General features: G+C 48.4%; 1 long non-coding RNA gene across 2 annotated transcripts in view; it reads right to left on the bottom strand.

The window, feature by feature from the left end:
• The window catches only part of LOC140713306 (uncharacterized), a 41,669-nt gene extending 33,394 nt beyond the window's left edge, over positions 1-8,275 (bottom strand). For both annotated transcript variants that reach the window (XR_012095244.1, XR_012095243.1), the window contains exons 1-2: positions 7,743-8,275; positions 7,170-7,344 (exon numbers count right to left, since the gene is read on the bottom strand). This is a non-coding gene — a long non-coding RNA (uncharacterized lncRNA). The remainder of the gene's footprint in view (positions 1-7,169; positions 7,345-7,742) is intronic.
• Between the last annotated feature and the right edge of the window lie 9,280 nt (positions 8,276-17,555).

The raw sequence follows: 17,555 nt of genomic DNA, 5'->3' as shown, positions 1-17,555 counted from the left end.
TGCTTTATTCACTGCTGTATCCCCGATGTCTACAACGGTGTCCGGCACACAGTGGATTGCTCAGAAAATTATTTGTGTAATAAACACATAGAACTCTTTACATCTGCAATCTCTGTCACACCCACCTCTGTGTCTCCCTTCTCCAAAGTCTGGCTTAACATTCACAGAGACTCTGCTGTGGCTGACCCACTCCGTGCCCAGCACTAAACCCTTGGTTCCCTCCGGGGAACTGAGAGGTCCCTGAGCTTCTGGAGCCGCCTTCTCAGTTATTGCAGGTTTCCTCCCAACCCAGAGTATGTGCAGCGCCCTGACCTGCTGCCCCAGCAGGTCCTCATTAGTACTCCACAGCCCACTCCAAGTGTGGGCCAGGGTAGAGTGAGGACGCTCTCCCAGCAGCACAGTGAGAGATAGCAGCCTTGTCTTTTGCCTGTGGCCAGGGCAGGAATGTGGACTTTTCATCCCGGTTCTTCAAGCAAGGCTTCAGGCTCGCCCCCTACTGTGGGAGTGGAGGAACTTCATCCAGAGTACAACTCTCGGGCTTGGAGTTCAGCATCCTTTATCACCTTTCTCTGAGCTAGGGCTGAAGCCTGAACGTTCACTTGGGTTAGGATATGTGACTACAAGCAAAGCTTCACCTCTCTCAGCCTCAGTTCACTCATCATAAAGGGGTTAGGAAACAGCTGAAAATGCCATCCCTGTTCACCTGACAACAATATAGTGAGGATTAAATGAGGGCAGATGGCCGGGCGTGGTGGCTCACACCTGTAATCTCAGCACTTTGGGAGGCAGAGGCGCGCAGATCACTCGAGGTCAGGAGTTCAAGACCAGACTGGTCAACATGGTGAAACCCTGTCTCTACCAAAATACAAAAATTAGTCAGGCGTGGTGGCGGATGCCTGTAATCCCAGTTACTTGGGCTGAGGCAGAAGAATCACTGGAACCTGGGATGCAGAGGTTGAAGGCGGCTAAGATCATGCCACTGCACTCCAGTCTGGGCAACAGAGGGAGACTCCATCTCCAAAATAATAATAATATAAATAAAATAAAAATACAAAAATTAGCTGCACACGGTGGCTCAGGCCTGTAATCCCAGCACTTTGAAAGGCTGAGGCGGGTAGATCACTTGAGGCCAGGAGTTCAAGACCAGCCTGGCCAACATGGCGAAGCCCTATCTCTACTAAAAATAGAAAAATTAGTGGGGTACAGTGGTGCACACCTGTAATGCCAGCTATTTGGGAGGCTGAGGCAGGAGAATCACTTGAACCCAGGAGGTGGAGGTTGCAGTGAGCCGAGATCACGCCACTGCACTCCAACCTGGGCGACAGTGAGTGAGACTCCTTCTCGAAACAACAGCAACAACAAGAAAAAACTACAAATTAGGGCAGACATGTGACAATTCCTTGCCTTTGTCAGGCTCTGCAAAGCTGTGGGGTTGCTGTTTCCTAACAGTAGGCCAGTGAACAAACAACAAATATCCACACCTTCATTGCCCAGACCCAAGGCAGAGCAGGGGCCTTTTCCTCCATACACCTTAGCCCAGGCTGCTCTGTGTAAGCTCTTGCTGACTGAAGGCTGCAGGCTCCTGGGCTATCTAAAGGATCTGGATGTGACACCCTGGCAGATCCTGCTGGCTAGAGATGGGGAGCCCTGGTCCCCTCCATTCTTAGGTCTCGTGATCAGAGGCAGCAGCTATTCATCTATCCAAGTGGGGAGCCATTGGCATGTGGAAGGCCATAGAAACTCGGGTTAGACGCCTGCTGGGCTGAGACAGAAGCTGAAAGGCCATCAGGGACAGAGCTTGTCTCCCCACACAACCCTGAGCCCCACATGAGGACCCAGGGCAAGTGTGGGGTGCAGAGGCTGCTTCTCACTGTGGTCTCAGACAAAGGAAAATCCCCAAGGTCCTGGCGTGCAGGAGTAGTGAGGCACCCCTTGTGGGTTGCCAAATTTAGCAAATAAAAATACAAGACAGATGTGCCACTTAGATGTGAATTTCAGATAAGCATCAAGTACTTTTAAAATATAAGTATGTCCCATGGAATATTTGAGATACACTTATACCAAACATTATTTGTAATTTATCTGAAATTCAAATTTAACTGGGCATCCCATATTTTATCTGGAAACCCTCCAGACCCTCCAGGGCTCAGGGGGCCCAGCCCCTTCCCACAGCCCGCAGCCGCACCCCACGGGAGGTTCTGGACACTCTCGAAAGAGGATGCTTCCTGCTGCCTGCCAGATGGTGACCCCAGCAGCCCAGCATGGGTGGAAAGAGGAAAGGGAACACAGCAGTCCCCTTAGATTTCACCCTTGAGTCTCTGTGAGGTGAGTCACCTATCACCTTCACAGGGCCTTGTCCATATCAAAGGAGGTCATGGTGGCGAAGTGCTTTCACATTACAAATGTCCTTCCCCTGCGTGGGGTGTTGTGGCAGGGCCTCCACTTGCCTTTGCTTAGCTCTTAAGGGTTGGCGTCCCTGGTGACCCTCCCTTTTCCCTGAGTCATCTCACCCACTGCCTGGCTCCAGTCACATCTATAAGTGGATGGCAACCCACTTAGCACTCCGGCCCCCTTTACAGTAGAATAAATATACACCACTTCTTCAGGGAAAACAGCCTCAGACCCCTATTTTCATGTGCCTACTGGACACCCTCCTGGGAGCCTTTCTGTCCCCGTCCCACCCCCTCTGCCGCTGCCCACAGGCGGACTCTGCCAGCTCTTCTCTGAATAACGGAGGCAGCCCCCAGCTTGCCCTGCCCCAGTTCCCTGCCCACATCACACCCAGGGGTGAGTTTCTAAAATCCAATCTGACCGTGGCGCTCCTCTGCGTAAGACCCTTCCATGGCTTCCTCTTGGTCCTGGGATAAAGTCAAAACACCTTGTCTGTCTTCTGCTCTCATACAGACATATTTCTTGTCATGTCATCAACTGGCCAGCGCTGTTGCTCTTCTCCAGCCCACTGTCCCACTAAATGCCTCCAGGCCACTGTCCCACTGTCCCTGCCCAGCCTGCCCTTCCCAGCATTCCTTGGCCCCTCAATGCCCTTCACTTCCTTTCCTTTACTAGTGAAAGGATTACTGAAGCTCCCACAACCATCCCTGAAGAATGGGGATATTTGCCTTCCTCCCAGACTTCCTAGGGTCTGGGAGAGAATCAAATGAGAAAGGGGATGTAAAACTATTTTGTAAACTGAAAAAGGTTTGTAAGAGATGAAGAAGAATAAAATGACCAATGGTCTAGGAGAGCCTTGTAAGCTTCCTTATCAGCTGACCTCAGAGGTCCACAAGAAGCACAGGGGACAACCATGTGAGGGGACTGGGGAAACTGTGGCATTTGAGCTGGGAAGCGTGGTTGGTGGGTAATGCTTTGGGTTGGGATGGGGAGTGTCATTCATTACTGGAGCAGCCATAACCTACTTGTGAGGTCTGTGTCTGCATGAGAACCCCTAGGGAGACAGGGGTGGTTACGAGGGGGTGCAGGATGGTGGGGCTTCAGCCCCTTCCTTCCAGCTTAGCCAGGTGAGTCATCCGGAGGTGCCGGCCCAAATCTCACCTCCTCCACTTGAGGCTGAGCTGAAATGGTCCAGAGGATGTGCCCAGAGGATGGAGACAGCAATACAGTGAATGAGTCATACAGCTGAGTCAGAGCCCACTCAGCCCCTTTCAGGGCTCTGACGAAGGCTGTGCCAGCACAGAGGCATTCTTCCAGCCTTGCCCCTTCCCTGCAAACACACACACCCACACACATACACACACACCCCCCTACAGACCAGTGACCTCACAACATGCTTCTGACTGCTAGCCTTACTTACTTCACAGGTTCAGTGAAATCCTACTGAGTCTCCCATGTAACAGGCTTTCTTCATGCTCACACTCATTCATCCATTCACTGTTCAGGTACTGGAATAAAAACCCAGTCCTTGTCTTTAAAGAGCTCTCCACCCAGCAGAGGAAATAGTCTCCAAACATGCCTTGTCACTGTAGAGGGAGCAACGCACGGCCATGGGAGAGCCTCACACACCATCAGTATCCGGGCTGATAGAGGAGGGAATGAGGGACACAGCCCCTCAAAGTGGGATGGGTCAAGAAGTCACTGTTCTAAACATCTGGTCCCAGGACTCCCAAGCCTGGTAGCCTCTACTTCCCAGTGGGAACACCAAGCCTAAAGGTGCAGCTACACAGATTCAAACAACATTGTTTCCGTTTTCTTTCAATTAATGTGGATACTTTGACATATGTAGGAATAGCCTAAGCTAATGGTCACAGAACAGGTTCTGGTCTGATCTGTTTTCAATGTGAAGACTGAATTTTGGCTTTGAATCAGCAGCAGAGCCACCTGATTATATAAGAAAATATACAATGTCAAAACTGGGATAACTTAGAAGTCATCTAATTCCAGGCTCAGTGCTTCATTTCATAGGAGTAGAAACTCAAATCCAGAGAGGAATAAAGGAAGCAGAGTCTTCTGATAATTTCCATCTATTTTCTAGTTCTTAAGTAAATATAATTTTTACTACAAAAATAAACCACATTAGAGGCCAGGCGTGGTGGCTCATACCTGTAATCCCAGCACTTTGGGAGGCCAAGGTGGGCAGATCACAAGGTCAGGAGTTCGAGACCAGCCTGGCCAATATGGTGAAATTCCCTCTCTACTAAAAATACAAAAAATTAGCTGGGGGTGGTGGTGGGCGCCTGTAATCCCAGCTACTCGGGAGGCTGAGGCAGGAGAATCACTTGAACCTGGGAGGTGGAGGTTGCAGTGAGCCAAGATCGCACCACTGCACTCCAGCCTGGGCGACAGAGTGAGACTCCGTCTCAAAAATAAAAACAAACAAACAAACAAACCATATTAGAGAATAAAAAAGAAAAACCAGGCCAGGCGCGGTGGCTCACACCTATAATAGCACTTTGGGAGGCCAAGGTGGATCACGAAGTCAGGAGATCGAGACCATCCTGGCTAACATGGTGAAACCCCGTTTCTACTAAAACTACAAAAAAATTAGCTGGGCCTGGTGGCAGGTGCCTGTAATACCAGCTACTCTGGAGGCTGAGGCAGGAGAATGGCAAGAACCTGGGAGGCAGAGCTTGCAGTGAGCAGAGATCTTGCCACTGCACTCCAGCCTGGGCGACAGAGCGAAACTCTGTCTCAAAAAAAAAAAAAAAAGAAAGAAAGAAAAACCATCTGGGCACCATGGCTCATGCCTGTAATCCCAGCACTCTGGGAGGCCAAGGCAGGTGGATCATCTGAGGTCAGGAGTTCGAGACCAGACTGGCCAACATGGTGAAACCCTGTCTCTACTAAAAATACAAAAATTAGCTGGGCGTGCTATTGGACTACAGTAGCACCTGTAGTCCAAGCTACCAGGAGGCTGAGGCAGTTGAATCTCTTGAACCTAGGAGGCAGAGGTTGTAGTGAGCCAATATTGCACCAATGCACTCCAGCCTGGGTGACAGAGAGAGACTCTGTCTCAGAAAAAAAAAAGAAAAAGAAAAAGAAAAACCACATTAATCTGAATACACTAACATAACCATTGATATCATTTTGCTACTATTTCTTTACAATTTCGTATATTACTTTTTAAATTTGACTTTACATTCTAAGAACTTCCACCACATTTTTGCAGTTCATAACCATAATTTTAATCACTATATAATATTCCAGCAAGGAAATGTTCTTAATTTTTTTCATGACTTACTTAACTATTTCTTTATTGGAGGACATTTAAGTGATGCCCCAAATATGGCTATCATAATGCTAAATATTGCTGTTTTCATTTATTTATTTCCCTGGGATAGAGAGACTTCCATAAATGGAATTGCTATGGGGTAAAAGGTGTGAACATTTTAAAGTCTCTTGGTACATGTTAACAAATTGCTTTAGGACTGTACTAATTAGGCCGAGCACAGTGGCTCACGGCTGTAATCCCAGCACTTTGGGAGGCCAAGGTGGGCAGATCGCTTGAGATCAGGAGTTCGAGACTATCCTGGCCAACATGGTGAAACCCCGTCTCTATTAAAAATATAAAAATTAGGTGGCACGCGCCTGTAATTCCAGCTACTCGGGAGGCTGAAGCAGGAGAATCGCTTGAACCCGGGAGGGGGAGTTTGCAGTGAGTCGAGATCACGCCACTGCAGTCCAGCCTGGGCAACAGTCTATGATGGCTTTAAATAAAACAGTAACTTCTCCATTTCAACATGTGACCAAAATGTTTATACCTTCTGACCCACCAATTCCATTGCTAGAATTCTGGAAATAATCATCAGGTGTGCCCTGACATGTCAGGATATCCACTAAAGAATATGATGGTATGATATCAGATATCTTAAAATGTATACATGTATTAAAATCTATGAAGAGGGGGCTTATGGGAGAGACTTGTATATTTTATTATATATACTTCTGTGTTGTTTTCATCTTTCACAATGAACACCTATTACTTTTATAGTTTGCCAAATGACAAAGATATTTCCATTCTGGAGACAAACACAGAAACCATAACACGGTTTTTCATTTGCAGTGAGCATAGTGGTTAAGTGCACCAGAATCTCAGCTCTAAACCTTACATGACCCTGAGTTTTCTGTCAAATGCTGATGATATCAATGTCATAGGGTTATTGTGTCACTTAACTGAAATAATTCCTGGAAAATACTTAGCACAAAGCTTTGCATTTAGTAAGTATTCATGAATATTAGCTATATTATTATTTTATTCTGACATTTCTTTTAGTCTGTGGAGGCCTCTACTCCCCTACTCACAATCTCAGCCACTATTTCTTACTGCTTTTCCCAATAACAAGCGGCCTCCAGGGAACCAAGCCTGCGTGATGCCACATCAGCCACACACCTCTCCTTACGATTCTGTTTGGCAAGTTAGCTGTTAGCCCCAGGGCAACACAGAGGCAGGAGGCAGGAGGGAAGGAGGGCAGCACATATGTGTGTGGGCAGGGCCCTGGAGCACGAATGAATGCAATCAGGACGCACAGCACTGGGAACCGGCAAAAATGAGCGAGACAGTTTTCAGGAGAGCAACAGCTGGCGGGGGAAACATCCAGAGAAGTAAAAATGAGACTATCAGAATTTTAAAAACTGAAAATCTCCAAGCACCTGAAATGCTTCATGCTTACTTTCAGAAAAAACAAAAACAAACAAACAAAAAAGATGAAACTCACTTTTAAGAAAGAAGAGCCGGGTGGAAGAGCACTAAGCTGAGAGGCAGTGGCTGGTGAGGAGTAAGAAGAGCCGGGACGCTGCAGACAGGGTCTGGGTCTGGATTCTGGCTTTTCCACACTCTGGCTCTGTGAACACGGCCAAGCTGATTCATCTTTTGTGTCTCAGTTTTGTCATCTGTAATACGGAGATAATAAAAGTGCATAGCTTACGGAGTTGTGAGGCTTGAAGGAGCTAATAAAGCACATATACACGCTCTGTAAGGGCCGCCCTTTATCATTTAAGTACGTGGCTGTTTGCCCTTGACGGGGCTGTGTAGCAGGGCGCCCAGCTGGACGAATCTCCCGGCCAGTTGGGGAGCCCCTCTGAGGGTCATCCTTGTGGATGTGGCCGTCGGGAGGACGAACCCGGTTTGCAGACCAAGATTTTGCTTCCTCTCATCCCTCCTGAGGGAGACCCTGGGAAAGGAACGCCCCTCCTGCGGGCCCTTTCTCAGACACCAGGCAAATGTGTGGGGAAGATGCAGAGGTGGGTGGTGAGGAGGGGCCCCTGCGGTAAGCCAGGGCGAGGCTGACCTCCAGGGCTGCAGCTGCTGGGGGGGCCTTTGGCCGGGTTGACCAGGAAGGCAATGAGGGCTCCCAGGAAGCTTATTGTGTGGGGCCCGACCCCAGCAGAGGGGCAGGGCCTGGTCAGGGGCTGGAATGGGAGAAAACAGAGGGGCCTTTGGGGAGGAAGGGGCCCAAGGAGGGAGGCAGTAGGGTAAGTAGGGGGCTGTGAGGAGGCAGGGGCAGGAGGCTGTAGGGGAGGTGGGAGACTAAAGGGGGACGGGGCGGAGGAGAAAAAGGGATTACAAGGAGGTGGAAAGGGGAGTGGGACGTGGGGAAGAGGAGGAAGGAGGACTAAGGGCAGGGGGTGGGTACACGGGAGGGGTGTAGGAGGAAAGGGGGTGAAGGTGAGATAAAGGGGTGGGGAGGAGGGGAAAGGGGCAGGGAGGGAGCGGGGAGGAGGGGAAGGGGCAGGAGCAGCCCAGTTATGTGGGGAGTGGGGCAGGGGGAGGGCGGGGAGAGTTGAGGGGGTGTGGGAGAGGAGTGGATGGGGAAGGACCAGCCCAGGTGTAGGGGAAGCAGGTCAGGGCGAGGGAGGAGGAGGTGGGGGGCGTAGGGGAGGGAAAGAGAGGAGGAGGGAAGGGGTGTGGGGAGCAGGGGAGGGGGCGGAGGGGCGGTGCCCTGCTCTCAGCCTCCTACCGCCCTGCGCCGCCCGGGCCTCTCGGCCCCTCTGGCCGGGCGCCACCCGCGCGCCTCTGACGCCGCGTCAGGCAGCCGCTGGGGAGGACGCGGCGGGAGCCTCAGATGCCACCTACTCCCCGGCCTCTCTCCCAGTTGATGCTTCTATTTTAGGCAGCACATTATTTCCTGCTGTGATTTTTTCAGCCTTCTAATTTGGGCTCTGAGGTAAGCCGTGACATCCGCCGCGCGCCGGCAGCCCCCTCCCGGCCCGGCGGCGGCGCGATCCTGCCCGAGCCCCGCGCCCTCCGGCCGCGCCTGCGTCTTAGAGGAGCCACTCGGCCAGGCCGGCCCCCAAACAGGCTCCCGAGGAGGGCTTCTCCCCGTGCAGGGTGAAAGAGTCCAGCCACGCGGGATTTCTAGGCAAGGATTTAGAAAAAGTGACGGGGACGGGGGATACATTGCACCATAGCGTCCCGGATCCGGGCAGGGGACTGCAGATGCTTCCATATCGGAGGTTTAACACTGTTTTTTTTTCTGGACACGGGCCCCTTTGAGAATCTGATGAAAGTGTCCAGAGCAAGCCTTCGGCCCACACAGACACTAGGATTCTGCCTGTAGCTTCAGGCCCGTCACCTCCTGACACCCTAGGGGCGCCAGGACCCCAGGCTAAAAGCCCAGCTCCGAGGTCAAATACTGTGTGTATCTGCCTGCTTCTGCCAGTTTCATCCCAAACCGACTCACTGCTCCCTATGTCTGGGTCCCCTCTCCCTCTATCGGCCTCATTACTTTTTTTTTTTTTTTTGAGACAGAGTCTTGCTCTGTCGCCCAGTCTGGAGTGCAGTGGCGCGATCTCGGCTCACTGCAACCTCTGCCTCCCGGGTTCAAGCGATTCTCCTGCCTCAGACTCCCAAGTAGCTGGGACTACAGGTACCCACCACCACACCCAGCTAATTTTTAAATTTTTAGTAGAGACAGGATTTCACCATGTTGGCCAGGCTGGTCTCAAACTCCTGACCTCAAGCTATCCGCCCTCCTTGACCTCCCAAAGTGTTGGGATTACAGGCATGAGCCAGCCTGCCCCAGCCCCAGCCTCGTTACATTTAATCAATGTTTTTAAAACTGTCTTTGTATGGGTAAGGATCTCACCCCCATGTGGGCAGATGGAGGTCACATTGGTAGCTGTCCTGCTCTTGAGGTCTCTGGCCTAGTTCATTACCTGGGTCCTGCAGGCATCTAGTAGTGGAAAGGACACTGCATTTGGATTCCAGGAGACCTGGGTTCCAATTACATACTTAGTAGTTTCTTTCGCTTGGCCTCCCTGAGCCCCAACTTCATCTGTGCAATGGGGAACTGTAATAAAGCTTCCCTCACAAGACTAAGTGAGTCAGTGCACAGGGAGGCACCTTTCACATGCACCTCCCTGTCAAAGGAGAAGGCCTAATTTACTTCTTTTGAGTAACTCACACTTGTCTGTTTCCCCGCAGGGTGGGCAGCATCCAATAAAGTTTTGTGGTTTTTAAACGAAAGATGGGTAAACTGCGACTGGGCACCTGTAATCCCAGCACTTTGGGAGGCTGAGGTGGGCAGATCACTTGAGGTCAAGAGTTCAAGAATAGCCTGGCCAACATGGTGAAACCCCGTCTCTACTAAAAACACAAAAATTAGCCAGGTGTGGTGGCACATGCGGGTAATACCAGCTACTCAGGAGGCTGAGACACGAGAATTGCTTGAAGCCAGGAGATGGAGGTTGCAGTGAGCCAAGATGGCACCACTGCAGTCCAGCCTGGGCGACAGAGCAAGACTTATCTCAAAAAAATAAATAAATAAAAAATAAAGATGGGTAAACTGACTCCAAAATAAGGCAGTGATGTGAGAAAAGCCATCCCATCTCCCGAATAATGAGTGAGCAGTAAGAGACCACCCCAGGCAGATGCAGAGCAGCTAGCTTGGCAGTCAACCTCGGAGGCCAGCCTGCTCTTCAGTCCGCAGCCCCTTTTCCCACAGGTGTTAAAAAGGGTTCTTCAGTCTCATCCACCCCACGGACTCCATCACTACCACCTGCAAACTCGCCTTCCTCCGTCTTTATTAGAGTTTGCATTTTCTCTGGCGCACCCTCCGGTTACTGTCCTAATGCCTTCTCCCCGCCTTGGGAGATGTCTGCAGTTTTACTCCAGCTTGGTTCTCTTCCTGCCCCTCTGATTGCTCCTTCTCTAGTGCTGGCTCCTTTTCCTTTCCTGAGCTTTATTTTATTATTATTATTTTTTTAAGATGGAGTCCTGCTCTCTCAGGCTGAAGTGCAGTGGCACAGCTCACTGCAGCCTCCACCTTCAATGTTCAAGTGATTCTGCTGCCCCTCAGCCTCCCAAGTAGCTGGGATTACAGGTGGTGCATGCGCCACTAGTGCCGGCTAATTTTTGTATTTTTGGTAGAGACAGGATTTTGCCATGTTAGCCAGTCTGGTCTCGAACTCCTGACCTCAAGTGATCTGCCCACCTTGGCCTCCCAAAGTGCTGGGACTACAGGTGTGAGCCATCATGCCCAGTCCTGGGCTTTCTTTTTTTTTTTTTTCAAGGGTGCCTATTATCCAGCATTTATCATGCTGCCTTCAGTTCCCTGTTCCTGGCCTCCTGCCTCTGGGAGAGGAACCTCATTGCTTTTGGTGGTTCCAGTTGTCTCCTCTAGGTTACCAGCTCTGAACTCCTGACTCCCAGTCCCAATTTCAGCTGCCCATTGGACAACTCTAAACTTAAGCCCTGTTGTCATCTCAAACTCAACATATCTAAAAATGAGTTCCTCATCTTCCCCCAAAGCAGCTTTCCCAGCTGGTTTTCCTTTTCTGTTTGGTACATGACCATTCTCACCCAGGCACAAAGCTTTCATCAACTTTGGCTCTTCTCCTTTCCTCTTCTACCTGCATGTAGGTACCAAACCCTGTGCATGCTTCCTTTGGGGTGTTGCTCTGGTATCCAACTCTTCCTTCCTTTTCCCATCTCTAGTCATCTATTCCTAGCCCTCAGGTCCAACGGTCCCAGGAGCTCTGTGGCTGTTTTCTCTGCCCATAGTCTCTCCATCCTCTAAAATGGTTGATATCTGAACCAAGACCCACCTCCATTAGAGACTTCCTTTGAACATAGACCCTTTGAGCTGCATTAGCACATCTTGCCTGTTCCATTCACTCTGCCAATTCCCCCAGTCTTGCCAAGTGACATCCCTCCTATGGTTATTTAATTTTTCACATTTTTTACCCAAATGAGAAGCTCCTAGAGGTCTTTCCCAGCCCCTGATCTGAGCTTGCTCAGGGCCAGCTGGGACCCCTGTTGCTACAGCCTGGCACTTAACACAAGTGCTTCTGATTCCTCATGGTCTCCCCTATTTTTCAATCTGACTCACTTGAGCTCTCCTTTTAAAAATTAACCAAGGAGCACCCTTCACCCAGAAGCAGAGAGCCCACATTCCAGTGCCTGCAGAGTCCAGGCAGGTCGTGACACGGGTGAGGCAGGGCAGGTGCACAGTGATAGGGAGTGGCAGGACATGGCGTCTAGACTCCAGGTCCCCAGTCTAGAGGATTTGTTACTACTTAGGCCCCCTTTATTGATATCAGGCCCAGTGTGTCCAGAGTTTCCTTTTTTTTTTTAAAGAAATACCAAATTTGGATTTTAGATTAAAATTGCCAACTTCTAAAATACTGTGCAAACCAAACAAAATACCACTGCAGGCTAAGTTTAGCCTGCAGGTAACCCTGGATATAAAGATTTCCTGCTTTGTGATAACTCTTAGGTGACAGAAAGCGCTTTGGATTGGGAGTTTCTAGTTCTGGTTATACCAGTAATGAGCTAAATAATCTTCAATAAGTTATATCCCTTCTCTGGGACCTCAGTTTCCTCATCTGTACAATGAAGGATCCCATTAAATGATCCCCAAGGCCTTTTTTAAAAACTTGGTAATTCTGTGGTTCTGTGGCTTATTCTAAATGGTGGGGAAATCCTGTTTAATTGAATTGTCTGATGAATGAGAATTACCATAAATACACACTGTATGTGGATTACTACATTTCAGAGAACTAGAATACAATAAGTCTTTGGTTAACTGAAATTCTCCAGGGTTAACTGGAAAATCCCCTTTTAATCAAGGTTATTGTTGAGAGACTTTCTAAAATACCAGAGTTCAGTTTCCTGCCTTTCTAAGCACAGGAGATGTAGCAATACTGGGCAAGGGGAACTGATGAGTCACTGTCTGGGGATGGCTCTGCCACCTGAGCTGAAGGCGTCAACAGCGGAGTAACCCAAGAGGCTCTCCCAGCCAGGGCGCTGCTCACAGAGCAGAGTTATCTGTAAGGACTACCTGGCTGGTGCCATCGATAACTATACTGAGGACCTCACCAGTCTTTTGCAAGACTTGGACACCCAGGTTTGACATCCACTTTTGGAACATACCTCATTTCTAAGATGATGAATAGTTGAAAACCGGCATTACCTGGAATGTGTATCAAGGCTGACTGCCACCCAGAGCTCCTTCCCACTGAAAACAGCGAGCACTTTGGAACCCAGCAGATCTTGATTTGAATCGAGTCTTATACTTCCCAGCTGTGCAACTTTAGGCGCATGTCTTAACCTTGCTGAGTCTTAGTTTCCTCATCTATAAATTGGAGACAATATGCTCTCATGGAGTTGTTATGAGGACTAAGTAAAATCATGTACACTAAATGGCTGATGTGATGTTTGAGATTTAGTAAGTGCTGGGTAGGTAAATGGAAATCATTCCATTAGGAATTAATACCTTTTATCATGTAAAATCCCATCTGATTCTCCAGAGTTTTACTTAGTAAATAATAAGGTCAGAAAGTCAGCAGCAGTCACCTTCCACCTCAATAACCATTTGAGAGACACACTGTGTGCCTAATTAGATCTCCTGCTCCATCTGCCCTTCCATTCCACCCTATCATCTTGCAATAGAGACACCAGACTGAAAACCAGAACCAAGGTCTTGATTTAGGGCCAAGTGTGGTGGCTTACACCTCTAATCCCAGCACTTTGGGAGGATGAGGCGGGAGGATCATCTGGGCTCAGGCCTTTTGAGGTTACAGTGAGCTATGATCGCACCACTCCAGCCTGAGCAACAACGTGAGGTCCTCTCTCTCTCTCTAAAAACAAAACAAAACAAAACAAAAGCTCTATTTTGCAACTGTCATAGTAATAATTGATTCAGTCAAGAATCATTAAAGGATGCAAGTTTGATAAGGACAAGATAGTCACAGACGTAAATATCCCCCCAATTACTTATTAATTATAAAAGGAAAAAATAATAACTTTTCCATGGAGAAACTTGGCAAACATCTTCTCAACCACGAGATCAGAGTTAACATCACCAGGCCTGGGACAAACAGACATCACGTGGCTCCTGATAGGATGTGCTGAGGCCCCAGCACCACTTCTGTGAGATTCCTGCCAGCAAATGCCTAACCTGGGTCTAAGTATAAGCACACATCAGACTAGCCCAAATTGAGGAGCATTCTATAAAACAACTGGCCTATACTCTTGAAAAATATCAATGTCATGAAAGACAAAGGCTGAGAACGCTTCTAAATTAAAAATTAAAGAGAGACAATGACTACGTGGAATGTATGATCTGGATTGGATTCTGGGCGAGAAAAAAATCTCTATTAAGGGCATTATTTGGAGAATTGGATAAATTTTAATATTAAGCATATATTAAATAATAGTTTTAAACGGGGCTCATGCCTGTAATCCCAGCACTTTGGGAGGTCAAGGTGGGTGGATTGCTTGAAGCCAGGAGTTTGAGACCAGCCTGGGCAACAGAGCATGACCCTGTCTCTACAAAAAAAAATTTAAAAATTAGCCAGGCACGGTGGTGTGCACTTATAGTCCCAGCTACTCAGGAGGCTGAGGCAGGAGAATTGCTTGATTTCCCAGGAGGAGTTTGAGGCCACGGTGAGCTATGATCACACCACTGCACTCCTGCCTGGGTGACAGAGCAAGACCCTGTCTCCAAAAATAAAATAAAATAAGTATTATATCGATGTTAAATTCCCTGATTATGTAATAGAATGTCTGTGTTCTTGAGAAAGTATTTAAGGGTAAAAGGTATAGTGTCTGCAGCTTACTCTCAAATGGTTCAAAAAAAGAAAATAAGTATAAACAGGTATGTACACACTCAGAGAGAATATTAAAATGTAGCAAAGTGTTAACATTTGGCGAACCTGAGTGAAGGATTTCTATGCACCAGCCTTGCAGTTTTTCAGTAAATTAAAATTATTTCAAAGAAAAAGGTAAAAAAGAAAAAAAGAGCCAAGGCGCCATGCCCAGAGCCTGGTGTCCTCTGCCCCCACACCATGGCGAAGTAGAAAGAGCCCTGACCTAGACACAGGTTCAAATCCAGGCTCCCAACTGCAAGATATTTCATCCCTAGGCTTCTGTCTCCTCACCCTAAAAGGAAGATAGTAATACAATGTCTCTCTTAGGGATGTTAAGGGGACTTAAATGAGGTAGTCTATGTAGAAACCCTGGCACCTGCCAAAAAATTATTCACATACTCTCCAAGTATATGCTGCTAATTGCCCAGAAGTGATAAATACAAACAGAATTCTTACTCTCACGTAGCTTATCTTCTAGTCAGAAGATGGAAAATAAATGACTAAATAAGCAGACAGGCATAATTCCAAACAGTATAAATTCTGTGGAGGGAATGGAGTGTGGCAGTAGAGATGGGAGAGATGGGGGGGCGGGCCCGCCCTATACAGGGTGCTCAGGGAAAGCCTTCCAAGGAAATAACATTTAAGCTGGCCCTGAAGAACAAGAAGGAGGGAGAGGTTGACAATCTAGGTGGTGGAATAGCAGGAACAAAGGCCCCGGGGTGGGCAGGGCCTCGGTGCATGCAAGGAACTGTCCGTCCCTTTTCTCCTCTGCTAGACCACCTCATAACTCCGTGTGTGCTCCTTGAGGGAAGGGGCAGCAGAGCACCCAGCACTGGATACCCAGTGTCGGATGAGTGAACAAGCAAATGGCTGACATCTGGTTTCAATTTTTGCCTAGGAGGAGATGCACCCTGCTCCCAGCTCTTAGCTTCACCATGCAGTGGGAGGGAAGGAGGCTTCTGAACTGGCAGCTTTGCATTCTTCCCCTCTCTGTGCAACTTGTTTCGGTCACAGAACTGGAAGAGACCCCAAAACTCCCATTATCCCACCCCTCCGATTAGAGAGGAAGAAACAGAGGCCCAGACTCAACAGACTTGCCGAAACCCATAGACCTGGTTGGGGGCCTGCGTCCAGCGCTTTCCCCAGCCTCACAGCCTGCCTTGTTTATTTGTTCAGCGGTTTTTGTTTCGCCATGGCACAGCTTGTTCCGACTCTGGAACATTTATGAGATGAGCCAATTTTTAAAAATCATAGAAAATAAATGGTTTGCTCTTGGAGCTGAAGGGCGGGGCAGCCAGGGTGGGAGACAGGTTCCAGGCCAGTTCTGGGGCAGAATTTTGGTTTATCCTTTGCTGTGTTCTTTTCTCCTCCTGCCTTGGGAACCAAGAGGACTTCAGTGGGATTCCCTGCCTCGATTTCTCCAGGACTATGATATGGAAAGACTAGAACATTCAACTATACACTTTCAGGTTCTCACCTCCACCATCATTAGTTCCATTCCAAACTCTGGCTCCTACCCATTGAGTTCAAGCCACAGCTTGATTCAGTTGATCAGCCTGGGGATGGAGGTATCAGGACTAGCACCTGGACCATTCTGCCTCTGCCTGTAACATCCTCTCGCTCTGCTTGTGAACTCTTCTCCTTCAAAACCCAGCGGTTATGTCACCGCTTCTAAAACCTTGAACTGATTCCCCGTGTAGTCGGCCAGCTACTTTTTAAATTTAAAAAAGCCCAACCAGAATAAACAGTATAGCTAAAACGCTGAATTTCTTTGCTTTTTTCTGACTGGATATTAATTCAGTGTACTAATGTTAGCTATTATCTTGTGTTATTTGATCAGAATTTATTTGCAGATATGTAAATATGTGATTACCAAAAACTTGGAAATGAATAGTTACTAAATTCAATTTTTTTGGCCAACAAAATAATTTGTTTAAACCTTAATTATGTCCAGGATGGTAGAGGGAGTGGGATAAGGATGACAGAAGGACTCCTGCTGGTAAAAAGGTGACTCAAAGGTCCTATCTAGCCTTTTGATACAATATGGCTGCCTCATTTCCCCAAAAGGCCTGGTACATAGTAGGTGCTCAAAAAATATATGCATTAAATGTATGAGTGCGTGAGGACGATTACATTCTCTGGCCCTGGGGTCAATGAAGCCTCTGTCAACCCCAGTTGAATGTCCCATGAGGGGCCAGGCTAAGAATCCATTCAAGAGTTGTCCTAGGCCAGGTGCGGTGGCTCACACCTATAATCCCAGCACTTTGGGAGGCTGAGGCAGGCAGATCACCTGAGGTCGGGAGTTTAAGACCAGCTTGGCCAACATGGTGAAACCCCATCTCTACTAAAAATACAAAAATTAGTCAGACATGGTGGCGGGCACCTGCAATCCCAGCTACTTGGGAGGCTGAGGCATGAGAATCACTTGAACCAGGAGGTGGAGATTGCAGTAAGTCAAAAATCACTCCACTGCACTCAAGCCTGGGCAACAGAGTGAGACTCTCAAAAAAAAAAAAAAAAAAAAAAAAGAAAAGCTGTCCTAGCCTCAGGCTTTTTCTCTCTAACTGGGCAACATGCCCATTCTTAGCATTCTTAGAACTAAGATTGGTGAGATCCTGGGGATGGATAGGGCAGTGTGTTCTGAAACCCTTTCAAGGAGCAGGGGCAGCAGCCTGGGTTCTGATGCCCATTCCAGCTCCCTCTGCCCCTTTGCTCAAGGCAGTTCCCCAAGCAGCAGTCTGGCCAGCTGTGGGAGGTGCTGTTCACCACTTCCAGGATTAGCTCAGACCTTAAAAATCACAGCCCAGCTCCTGCTCTTCTTGTGCCAAGGAAAACAGTAGATGTCAGAAGCCTCCTTAGGTATCTGGAAGGGAACAGCTCCTTCTGCTCCCTCCCTTCCTTGTATGAGGTCATTGAATCAGGATGACAAAGCAAACAGTGACATGTGTTGGGACTTGTTCCCAGACTGATTCCAGGATTTCTCCAGACCCTCCCGCCTCCCACCCTCAGAA

This window comes from Chlorocebus sabaeus, chromosome 14, assembly GCF_047675955.1.
Source record: "Chlorocebus sabaeus isolate Y175 chromosome 14, mChlSab1.0.hap1, whole genome shotgun sequence".
NCBI lineage: Eukaryota > Metazoa > Chordata > Mammalia > Primates > Cercopithecidae > Chlorocebus > Chlorocebus sabaeus.
The sequence above is the reverse complement of the archived record's forward strand: the minus strand, read 5'-3'. Positions and strand labels throughout refer to the sequence as shown.